We start from the raw sequence: 12,776 nt of genomic DNA, 5'->3' as shown, positions 1-12,776 counted from the left end.
ACATATTTTAGCTTACAGTTAAGTCACTTAAATATTTTAAACCCACTGTATACATACATAGCCCTGTATGTGAACATGCATGGTTATTAAAATGAACATATAGTATAACAAACATTCACATTTATTTACTGGTTTTCTGGCCTATATCCACTTAACTTGTCACTTAAATTTTGTCATATATTATGTTTATAATCTGTTCTGTTCACTTTTTGCCATAATTCTACATGCCTCTTATCTACCCCAGCCACTTGTTGATTTTGGTTAACTATTGTTCTTTTTACAAAAGCAAACATCTAGTCTTTTTCTCCATTGCCCTCATAATTATACTTGAAATTTGTGATAGTCTATAACTTATGTAAAAAGTCATGATTGGTTCCCTGTTTTCCATTGTTTTCACATCAAGGCATATGCTAATGCCTTATTTGGATTTAAAAAAGATAGAAGTTTATCTAAGGTATATCTAATCTTTGTTTTTGATGAAATTCTTCTTATAACTTCCTACCGAAGGTTGGTTTTCTTTTTCTTGTCTTGTATCATTTGGTGGCTTCTTATTTGATTGTGTGCTTGGTTAGGTCTTAATCTGAGTATCTTGGATGCTTGGTTTTGGTCTGCTTACGCGTGACTTCTTTTGTCTGGTATATGATTCTTTTCTTGTTGAAGATTCTTCTTTGTCAAGTTATTCTTCTGTTCTAAGTTTTCTACAAGATAGGGAACAACGTAATTTTAACAGGTTCTCTTTATGATGACTGGATGTCTCTTGCTGCAATGATCAGCATGACTGGGAAATATCAACAATGTATCTTCTCGGGTTTTTTCAGTGGTTGACAAATTATGACAAAGGTGTTACATTGCTTGTGACCAAGTTGGTATCTTTGTGACATGCCAATTCCTATCACAGAAATTCTAGGTAGATTTGTGTTCAACAACATGTATTAAAGGAAATCTTTGAATATCTTAACAATTAAAGGTATAAGACACTTATAATATTACAAAACTACATAGTTACATATATTGTGTGCAGCTTGTGAAATATAACGGTTACATATATAAGCACTGTCTTCACCACTTATTACATTACTGTGGTGGAATAGTTGCAGGGTTACAAAAAAGCATAAGAGTATATTTTGAAGTTACACTAACTACAATTAATAATGGAGGTCTTCATTAACTAAGCTTTTGGTGCATTTTCTATTTATGATGTATGTTATTGAAACAGTACATTAACAATATTTGTTTACAATAAGTTTTGGATATCAGAAATTACAAGAGAGGACCTCTCAACTCTCTAGTACTATATAATATCCCCTGAATTCGTGAGGCTGAGTTATTGTCAGGAGCTGATGGATTTAACTGATGCATTTCTTGCACATCCATTTCTTCTTGTTTGGACCCTTTGTTGCATATTTTTAAGAGCTTACCATAGTTTAAAGTTAATATGGCTCTTATTTTTAATGAAACAAGAAATACCAGGGATATTGTTATAATAATGTTGTACCATGAGTTGGGTGAAAATAGACCATATGGGTTCTCAACATATTCTAGTCTCTGTTCTTCATTTGTGAAGAATGGTATCTGAGAATCCAATGCCTCTTTTATTTTTGTTAGTGGCACAGTGCCTTTTATGTTGTCTATTTTTTTCCAAATAGAGTCTTTTATTTCTTCATCATTTATATTTGGGATTGTAAATGATAAATTTATTACCTGAAAATTTACTAATTTTGGACTTATCATATTTGTAATTGTCGTAATTAGTGGTGCTTGCACCGTAGTTTCCTTATCTATCAGGCGGCAACTTTGTTTGATTGTTATGGTTCCCACATCCTGTAATAATAGTTCAGTTCGGTAGCTTGGGTCTATTTTCTCGGTATTATTGTAGCAGGAAATGGTTCCAACTGTCGTGTTAGGGACAGTAAATATCCAAATGTCATTCCTGAGGTTTATAAATATTTATCGTTTTGCACGTACTATAAGTTCGTTTCATGAACTTGGGACGTCCTCCTGTTGGGATTCTTTTAGAAAAATATCCAAAATACATGATCATATTTTTACATTGTAGATAGGTAATGTTAGTTGGCAGACCAAGTTTTTGAATGTGACACAGTCTTTTAAGTCTTGCGCATTTGCCAATGCATATTTCCTTCTATCTTGGTCAATTAACAAATACTCTGCCTCTGGGATGATGCTTACAAATGAATTGGTTTCCTTAATATTAACAGGAAAGGTAGAAATTTTATATAGATCATATATTGATTGTTGATTGATCAGGGGTATTGTTACTACTGCAAAAAGTTGGTCGTTTATTTCTGTAATATGTACTTTTAGTTTGGTATAATATAGGAATAGGTTAGCAACTTCTGGTTACACTGGTAAATTGAGACCGAAAGTTAAGTGGGTTTTAATCTCATCTAGGATATTTTTTAAGCTGGTTGGATCAACTAAGTTATAGGATAATGTTCCGCCTGTTCGCACAAATAAGGCACATTCAAATTTACTCCCATCTGTAGCCAGATTTAGTAACGACATGGTTATGATGTCTATTGATACTAGTGTTAGTCCAGAATCTGATAATACACGGTCAACTTCATTTTTCAAGTAATTCATTGTATTGACTGTTCTTGAAATTTTCTTGGAAATTGCTTCAATTTTGTCTTTTTGGTAGCTAGCTATGCTTGCTTGTATCTTCTGGACATGTAGTGTGGTGTTCATTGCTGTATTCAATTTTTTTACATTTTCTCTTAATATGTTTAAGTATTCATTGGTTGATAACCCAAATGGTTATGAGGCAAGTTCACCAATGACTGGTATTAAGCTTGTGGACCTTCTATATCTGCTTTTCCTGAAGAAGACTTCAAATATTCTTGTTGTGCTGTGCTTGATTTTTTGTATTTCAGCATTGGATAGTTCAAATAAGGTTTGCAACCTTTGTCTGTACAATATTAATAAGGTTTGATGATTTGATAATTTTAGAGCATTTTATTTTGTTAATTCTGGGAGTACTTCCAAGTTATCTTCTGTAGGTTCATCAGCTGCCAGTCGTGCGCAAATTTTCTTTCCATCAATAGTCCAACATTCTCTTTGGTAGTAATCATCATTATCTTTACCATTTTTATTTTTTTTTATATTTTCCTGTCCATTATAATCATTTTTGATGATTGTGATTCTCATTTGTAGTCCAGTCTTCTTACTCATTGATAATTTCAACACCCACAGGTTGGTTTGGGGTAACTGTTTAATTGTTAGGTACGTCTCATTTGGATGTATCCAGTTGGGGAGGGAGTTGGTGGTTGTGTCAGATATTGATGTTTCCAATTATATAGGTTCTGTTTTAGTGGGTATTATTTATATTGTAGGTTTTGTAATGGTGGTCATTCCTTTTCTCTTTGTGACATTTAAGATCATTGTTTTTTTGTCATCTCCACGTTTGTTTCTTCTTGGATTTATTTTTCTGCAAAAATATTGAAATTTATATTTGTGTATTGGCTTGCTCACAGTGTTTGTAGACTCTGTCGAAATTTCTATCACTTCAGTGACTTTTATTATTTCTGGTATTTTTTTTTATTTTAACACGTCATTTGACTTTATTTAACTGTGGTTATTTGAATTGGGGGTGAAGTTGCTTTTGATGTGTCCTTAGGGGCTGCACCTTCTTAAATTTGGGTTGATTGAGTGTTTAGTACCTCAGATTTAGATGTACTGGATTTCATAGTATCTTGGGGATTCAATGTGATCTCAGTGTTCATTCCAAGAATTGGTAGGTCATCATAAATTTTTACTAAGACTTTTTTGTTCCATAGTCCCTTGAGAATTTTCCAAGCATTAGGTCCCTAGAGAAATTTCCATATATTTGGTATTTCATTTATTAATGCATAGTTTCCATCATACAGTTTTCTTCCTTTTAAAGGGGGTTGAGTTGTAATCTTTGAGCTTTGATGTGGTTCTTTAGCATTTTTGGAGGAGGAGTAATCCTTTATTGATCTTTTTCGTCTGTTTCCTTTTGCGCTTATTCCCATAGCTTTATCTATTTCAGCCATTTTCTTATCAAAGTCTTCCATTAGATTTTTTGATTTCAAGTTTGGGAGTATGGGAATTGATTTATCCTCTCTCTTTTTATGAAGCTTTTATTTTCTTGTATTCCTTTGTCTGATCCTAGAAATTGAACGATTGAATCCTTTAGTTCATTTGTATTTCTTTCCAGTCTCATTACTTGGAGAAATAAGGTCTCAAAAGGTTTTGGATCTAGTTTCATAAATATTTTCCATGCATTATGGCTGGCTAGAAGTGAATTCTCATGCTTGAAAATTAATCCATGTTTTACTATGTCCTGAGTTTTTATATGTAGAATAAAAATGCTCATCATTATTGATTTGATCATCATTTTGGTCTCTAAAATCAATGCTAACATTAGTTATGTATATTATTAAGAAATTCTTGTATGACCTTCATTTGAAAAACTTGATTGTAAATATCGTTTTGTTCACACCATGACTATCGATTTTTCTTGTTAAAAAATCACAGTGTCTTTTGGATATAATAAGTAATCAGAGTACTTTCATTATTAATTATTCTATCATTTGTATAAATTGTTAGCTAGAATACTCAACAATGTTTAGTTAATGTCCAAATTTTATTATACCTCTACTAGGACCAATGTTCTCACTCATTGTTTATGCTATACTAAACTGTTTTATAAGGGTAATCTAAAGTACTTATATATACTAGTTGTCACAATATTAAGCATTGTATCGTACATTAAGGTTAGTTGGCGCAATTCCATCATGCATCTTTTAGATTTTTCTTGTAATAGGCTTGTATAGCCTATATTTGATAATACATACATATAATTTAAAGGATTTATATTGATAACATAAAAGCATTGATTTTTGGCTATAAATTTGTGATTAAAATTCTATATGTTATTTATAGTTGTTTTTGTTCAAAATTGAATAGTCTATAATTTGTAAATTGGATTTGATCTTATAGGAGTCTATTTTTAGGTAAGGGGGTAAGACCTTTTTATTGAAGAAAGAAAGGTTTGGTTGATTTTGTTGCACTGGATATTTCTTGTTAGGTTACAAGTCTTTAATTAGATTGTTATCATATTTCATATGTCTTGAACACTAGTTGACTAAAAACTGTCAAGTTGCTCCAAGGAAAGTGAGTAAAATTCTTACTTAAACAATTAATACACTAACAAAAATAGAGTGATAGTTTGCTAAACTAACATTTAGTAACTAACCCCTTACTGTGTAATATTAAAAAAAAAAAAAATTTTGCCCTTAGCTACCTAAAGATTTTTTTATAATCCTATTTTTTTACTACATTATACTACAAATTTAATATTTTAATATTTTTAATTTTGCTTGATTTTAATACATAAGTACCCATACTTAGCCTGTAGACCCAATTACTCAAAAACAAATAATTTTTCATCCCTATACCCAATAATGACTGAATACGAAGTTGAGAATCAACAAATTATATCTGATGAATTTATCTCGTCAGGCAAAATGATACTGCATCAATTTGTAACGGAAAATACGTCCACAGGAAGAAGAAATAGATTCAAAAAGTTGACTCCTGAATGGATGAAATATAAAAACGTTTTAAATACTATTGGAGATATGTGCGACGCAAATGAATATGACATTACCAATGAACCAACATTTCTGGTTAGTGGGGAAGAAACATCTCTCAAAATCCATCCCTTGGATCTGGCCATCCAAGCAAATAACCCCCACGCTGTAAGAGCCTCACTTGGCAATGGGGCTCGAACGACAACCCATTTAACCGTAAATACACGGTATTTAATCACAAAATTGGATCATAAAATCTTAAGAATGATCTTACTTCACCACGAAACAAAATCTTATTTGTCAAACAATAGAAGATGGTTTCGTAAGAATCTAGGCAAATTCATTGACATCATTATAAAATTAAAGGTACATGACAACATTACGCACCTACCGAGAATCACTAAAGTAAAAAAGGCCATTAGGACATTTAGAATTCTCAGCAAGTCTGTACCAAAGGATTCCTCTCACCAGAAGTTGATCTTCCAGTTCATGGTTCATGAAATAATTCGTAAATTTATACCGTATGTAACCGAACGACCTAACCTTGTTCGGATATTTAACTTCTGGCACTTCGATCTGATTCAGATATTAATGAATCAAGACGTGTCCTTATGGCATAGGGATTTGAACCGTTTTAGGAGGCGCCAAGCTGACTTTATGATTCGTAATACGGTTCAAGTCTTCTTCCAAAGAATTGAGGACGATCACCTTTGGGCACTACCATCAGGGGGACAAATAAACAACTACTTTATTAGGTTCCATGACTACAATAGACTTAAGTCCATGATTTAGAATCTATATCGATCAAATAAGAACTTCCAGTTTGAAATCAAAAATGATCACATATTAACATTTGAGGAAAAGAGGGACCCAAATCCAACCAGAGAAAAGGATGTGGTAACCCTCGAATTAATATATAGGCCTATCTCAGTCGGAGATGAAGGAACTACCTTATTGGGTCTATCTCGGAAAAAAATACTTACTCACATGATCACAGACGTAACACAAATAAGAAAATTGCACCTCCCAAAAAGCTCATTAAAATACATAATGTATTATCCCAACTATCCAGGAGAGGGAACAAAAATAACATTCAAGACGAATATAAAAGATAACGAATACATAGTAGGGAAGGTAAAAGGGGAAATCAAAAAAATTAAAAAAATTGAGAATGTGAAAGAAACTCTTAGCCCAATTCTGGATAATTGGTAAAGTAGACACTCACGCACGCGGCTACGCGCACAAAGGGTGACCACCAACATACCTGACACACAAAAAATAAGCAGCCCGTATTTCTCCAATGGCCATTAAAATCAAAATAAAAACTACCAAACTCACAAGTATAAAAATGACAGGATCACCATGATTAATTTTTGTATTAAATATTTTTATTTATGAATTATAATACAAAAAATTACTGAATAACACTTTATTATGTTATAGCTAATAATATAAGAGAAAATGCAGTACAGCCGTCTTAAATCCCAGGCAGCCTCTAGAGGAGACAAACATGAGGATCACCAAGAATCTCTTGCCAGATAATTGTTTTCGGAATGTATCGCAGAAGATCTCTTTTGACAACTTTGCATTTTGTTGCACTACATTGACGTAACCCTCGTTTTATTCCTTAAGAAGAATATTTTGGTCTTCAAACCCTATTTCTTCCTCCCAGTGCATTATGATATTGTCTGAAACTGTCAAATACCATTCTTTTTTTCAAATAAAATCCTTCAGGGTTATTTGCGTTAATCATAAGACTTTGTTTATCATCACATTCACTACGGCTGGGTTGTTTGTTGTCTAAATCGTCAATCACTATTAGGAGTGATTGAATAGTAGTTGATGGTGGTTGAAGGTTCGGATAAAGATTCTTGCCATGTAATTGCGCGCTGCGTACGCATGTATGCCAATATATATTCATACCCCACAATAATTCAAAAAATAAATAAAGGTAGTTTCATGGAATAATTTTAAACTAATACGGAACTTTGGAGAATCAAACTGTAATAACCAAGTGCAAGGTGGCACTGGTGAGAAACAATTCAACTTGGGCCTAAAGTTACCTTACTTTCCATTCAAAAATAAATATTCAGTCTTAGTTAATTTGGAGCTTTAGAAGCATCGAATTATGTCGAACGTAAGTGCCCTAGTGTGAGGAAATACTGGGGAAAAAAAAGTTTGATTTCGACCTAAGGTCACCATGTATGTAACTAATTTTGAAGTAAAACAACAAGACAATAGCCAATAGAAACTACCTTTCATTTCAGAAAAATGGCCAAGGCAATTATTGACACAGAATTCATAACTATCATGTTTGCCAAAGAAAACATAATATACTCAGCGTCAATTCTCTTAGTGGATAAAGAAGTAAATAATAGTTTTGCAAAAAAGTTTGATTTAAATCACGAGTTAAGAAAACATGACAAAGAGAAAGACAATTTTGGATTATAATTTGCAAATAAACCCAAGTATCGACCTGCATGATGGACAATGGGACTAAAGTACAACGGGAGAAAGGGCAAGTACCTTCAAAACATTCAAAAGGAAATTAGGAACTTGCTAAAACAACATAAAATCCGTTACTGGTTTGCCAAAGGTCCTTCTCAGACCGAATTAGCCCTACTAGATAAATGTGGGAAACAAAAAATATGTTTTAAAATTGAAGGAAACAAGGACTGTGAAAAATATCAAGGTAAGCATGACCCACTCCAAGAGATAAGATATTACAAGCAATACCTATATAATCCTAAAAGCATATAATATAACAAGAAAAGAAAAGAAATAGTAGTCAAAATAAGAAACACACATAAATCAAAATTGAATGCAGCAAAAGACCAGAAATAAAAAGCATTCTCAACCAATTATTTTTTTCATCAAAACTTGGTCCTATCAAATTAACACAATTCAATTTCAAAATTTTAAATAGTAACCAACGTTATGCTAGTACTTAGTTATTAATTCATATAAATATTATTATGTTGGTTATAGCATCTTACTAACTATTGGGTGTTTTAAAACAGTTGGTTATCTTTTGAACGTTATGGCTAAATATGATAAAATCAATATCAACTTTACCCCCTAGAACAAAAGAAAAAAAAGGGATTTCTTTTGGTATTTCATTTCTAAATTTATTCTAGGGTATATTCCTTAAGATTCTCAAGAAAATTATTGAATGAAAAATTTCTGCATATTTCCAAGGTGCTAGGTAAGGTAACTGATATTTAAACTACTAACATTAAGAAACTAAGATACAAACAATTTCAAATCTTTCAAGAAAAAAAGAACATAATGTACAAAACCCATAGTTTAATTAATATAACCTCACCAAGTAATACACAAAAGAGAGATTTGATCAACACAGTGACCTATGGCGGTATTAAAGAAAGAATCTTATTTACCAATGGCCACCTAAAACTTAAATCATGTAGACTACCAAACCTAGCTGAAATAAATCATGAATTTAGACAAGAATTATTTGATGAAAATATAAAAAAGGCAGTAGGAAATCTTGACTATATTACTCTTGAAAACCTTCTACAACCACCTACAATCCTACTCACAGATGAACTATTAGGGGACATTATCTTGACTATAGTTGATATAGCCTTTAACCAAAAAGGAAAAAAGGATGCAATCCTAATCTTCATAGTACTGGTACAAAATATCCCAAAAAATAAAGACCGTATAATGACAGCAGAAATCGTAAAGTTGTTAGACTACTCTATGAACAAAAACAGGAAAACAACATTTTGGCCTCTGAAATTCTATCGATCTTAGTGGATCAGAGCCATAACTTATTAGAACAGAATAACCTTTGTGAGATGTGTCTAAAAAAAAATCAAGTTTTGTTTGGAAAATCCTCAAGACAATGCCAACTGCTTTAAAGCAATCATCAAATAACCGGAACTATAAATACAAAAATTTTTATGGTGGATGGCAACACATACAAAGATATAAAAAATATCACTTTAAACTTATTTAAAAATGATGTACATTTTGGAAGAAAAATATATCCACAATCAGACATAATAGTCTACGAAAAAAGGCATTGTGGTAAACGTCTCTGTGCAGATGTACAATTAAATTTTGATATTATAAAAACAGTAGATAAAAGGGATAGCCCCTTGCAAGAATGGTGCAAAAGGATATTAAGAAATACTATCCAAAAATCAAATTTTACTTTATCAAACCTTGGGTTTCCATTACTAGTTAACAAAAAACATTAAGCCACTGCATTCCTTTTATATCATTGATCCATATGATGTATCTAAACCATGACCAATGTACAATATTCATAAACAACAAATCAGTCTGTCAGACAAACAAACTAATCTCCCAAATACATTTTAGAACTCAAACCCTAACCATTATGATGACTGAAGGGCCAATCATGACCATAATAGATCCAACCACAATATTTATGCCCAAATGCACATTATAAAACTTCTGAACATTAAAGTCAGTAATACGTATTTAACACATCATTACCAGATAATCAGGATGACATATGGTTAATAAAAAAAGGTAAATTAGTTCAAAAATCCTTAAATAGCTTATTAAGTAGATATCTTCAAAAAAAAATGTCAATAAAAGACATTGAGCTTCTCTGATTTAAACAATTTTAAGCATAGCAAAATGATGAAGATTCTGAAAAATCCCCTCAGTGAGGAAAATTACATAATTAAAACCCACAGCTTACCAAATATATCAAGAATAAATCATAGATTGAATGAATTGATCTTTAACTATGCCCTAAATGAAGCAGTGAGTAATCTGAACCATACAAGCCTTGACTCGCTACTAAAAATCCCCTTATCTATCAAAAACGATTTGATAATTGATATCATGATCAAACTGATGTTCTGTACCTTCTCCCCAAGAGTAATTCGTGAAAGTTTCCAATAAAAACGAAAGTTTGCCTCCCTAACTTTTGAGGTGTTAATTAAAAGATCCCAAAGAAATGCTTATCCCTTAATAGAATCTCTAATTGGTGAAACCCTATGGCACATATATGATGATCAAGGTTTCACAATTATATGGCCCCTAACATTCTTATCAATACTTCTAGATCAAGGATACAATCTTATGAAAACAAACAATTTACTCCTTGCTCTCTCCAAAAATTATATTAATCAAAATCAAATTGAATTATCATCTGGTCTAGTAACCTACTATTTATATGAACAAGATTATCAGGAATTAAGAAAAATAATCCTTGGTTTCTATAAAAATGATGAAAACTTTGGTTCAAAAATACTGCCAGGCGTAGACCTAGTAGCTTTTGAAGAAAAAATTAAAAGTTCAAGTTCTTTATTTTATCACATGCAAATAACCATTAAAATAACATGTATCAACCTAAGAAATCCCACACTAGAACAGCTATGCAGAAAAAATATACGCCAATATATGAGAAAATCCGGAATTACAAACTCTTTGGAAAACCTTAACCTCCCAACCAAACTAAAATTATATTTAATATACAAACATGACAATCCTGAGAAGAACAAGCAAATTTTTGAAGTAAAATTCATGACCCCAAACATACTAAAATCAGAAAATGAAATGTCAACACCTTTGGAAAATCCTATAGTCCAGCTACAGTGAACCAAATCCCAAAGGTCAAATCAATTAACAAAAAGTAAAATCCTGTAAATCATTTAACGAATAGAACTCCCACCATGCGATTTAAAACCAATAAAGAACTTACTGTGCGACTATAATAATATGAAATGGCAAACTTCTTCTTCTAATCAGACTAAATCATTTCAGCAATATGTACTCCTCAACAGTCATTCTTAAAATAACGTCAATTTAAACAAAGAAATTCCGTTTCTAAACTCAAAGCCAATCAAAATAAAGAAAATTTAATTTTGCAAAATACGTATAGACTATAATTTTAAACAAAACCAAATAAAAACAAAAATAATTTAAACCATTAAAAACCTTAAAAAACAATAAAAAGAATATCATATTTATTTAAATAAAAATAATAAAATTCAGTATGAATGATCCTCTAAAAACGGCAGATTTTTCAAAACTATGCTGCATGATATTAAAACATTTGGAACAAAATAGTTAATTTGGTTTGTATGAATATAAGCAAACAATTCAATTATACCAAATAACATCCTACAGGCCACGACAAATGAAACAGGGGGGTAATGTTTAAATTATTAAGTTGTTAATCTTAAGGAGGCTTTCATATCTTGAATATGTTTTATGACTTTTAATTTAGAGGTGGCTTCACGAAGGGTTTGAATCCCTTCTCCTATGAAATGAACTTATGGGATCTGATTGAGTTTTGTTGCCTCTATCTTGAGATTAAGGAGTACAGATTCAGGACTGTTTGCTATCCTCTGATTTTGATCCCCAATGGGAACGTTACCTAGAGTACACGATAGATCTGACTGACGTCTGACAATAAAAACAAGAAGATCATAATAAAAAACGGTTTTATTGTACTTACACAAGATGACAATTGACAAAATGAAAGTTAACAACTTGGTAAATGAGCATACAAATTGTATCTGGATCATATCCTAAGACTGCCTTAAAGAACCAAATTTTCAGTTTATAGATTTTGTCAAACAACTGGTTTGCTGACGTCTCCCATGCGTGGGAAGACACGAAAAAAAAGTTATCGCACTTAATTGCAGTCTGCATCCGCAAAAAGGTTTGATTCAAAGAAATCGTTTATCTGATACTCCTACTAATTCCAATGTGAAAAAAAAATTCCAAATGTGAAATACTTAGGATGTATGTTATGCTTTGCGCTATGCTTTGCACATAAGCCAGTGCTCGTAGCTGGTTCAAAATTGTAGGGTGCTTTAAAATGATACTTTTTTTTAAAAGACACAATTTTTTCATTTACGCAAAGAAAACAGTTTTCCTATGTATTGCAATTTTATAAGCTATGCAAAACTATGAATGTCGTTTGATTCGACTGTTTTATCTGACTCAGTTCTTGTATTGGATTCAAGTCATCCATTATTTTTCATTTGGAAAGATATAATTGAATACTATTTACATGACTGTTGAATTTATCTCTTTCAAAAGCAATAATATTTTACAAAGTAGACAGTTTAATTTTCCCTCTTGTACGGTTTTAAACGTTTTAAAGAAACAATCCCTGTGGAACCAGGTCTTCATTTGTATTACATCCAATCCAATTTGTTGCATCATCTGAATCCGACGAATCAGAAT

At 31.7% G+C, this 12,776-nt stretch overlaps 2 pseudogenes; both read right to left on the bottom strand.

The window, feature by feature from the left end:
- Positions 1–1,260: 1,260 nt before the first annotated feature.
- Positions 1,261–2,841, bottom strand: LOC148946322 (uncharacterized; annotated as a pseudogene).
- A 983-nt stretch (positions 2,842–3,824) lies between these two features.
- On the bottom strand, positions 3,825–4,441 carry LOC148946321 (uncharacterized; annotated as a pseudogene).
- Between the last annotated feature and the right edge of the window lie 8,335 nt (positions 4,442–12,776).

This window comes from Artemia sp. Qi Xiang Cuo, chromosome 12, assembly GCF_049724085.1.
Source record: "Artemia sp. Qi Xiang Cuo chromosome 12, ASM4972408v1, whole genome shotgun sequence".
Classification (NCBI taxonomy): Eukaryota; Metazoa; Arthropoda; class Branchiopoda; order Anostraca; family Artemiidae; genus Artemia; species Artemia sp. Qi Xiang Cuo.
Note: the sequence above shows the minus strand (reverse complement) of the source record. Positions and strands in the feature narration are given on the sequence as shown.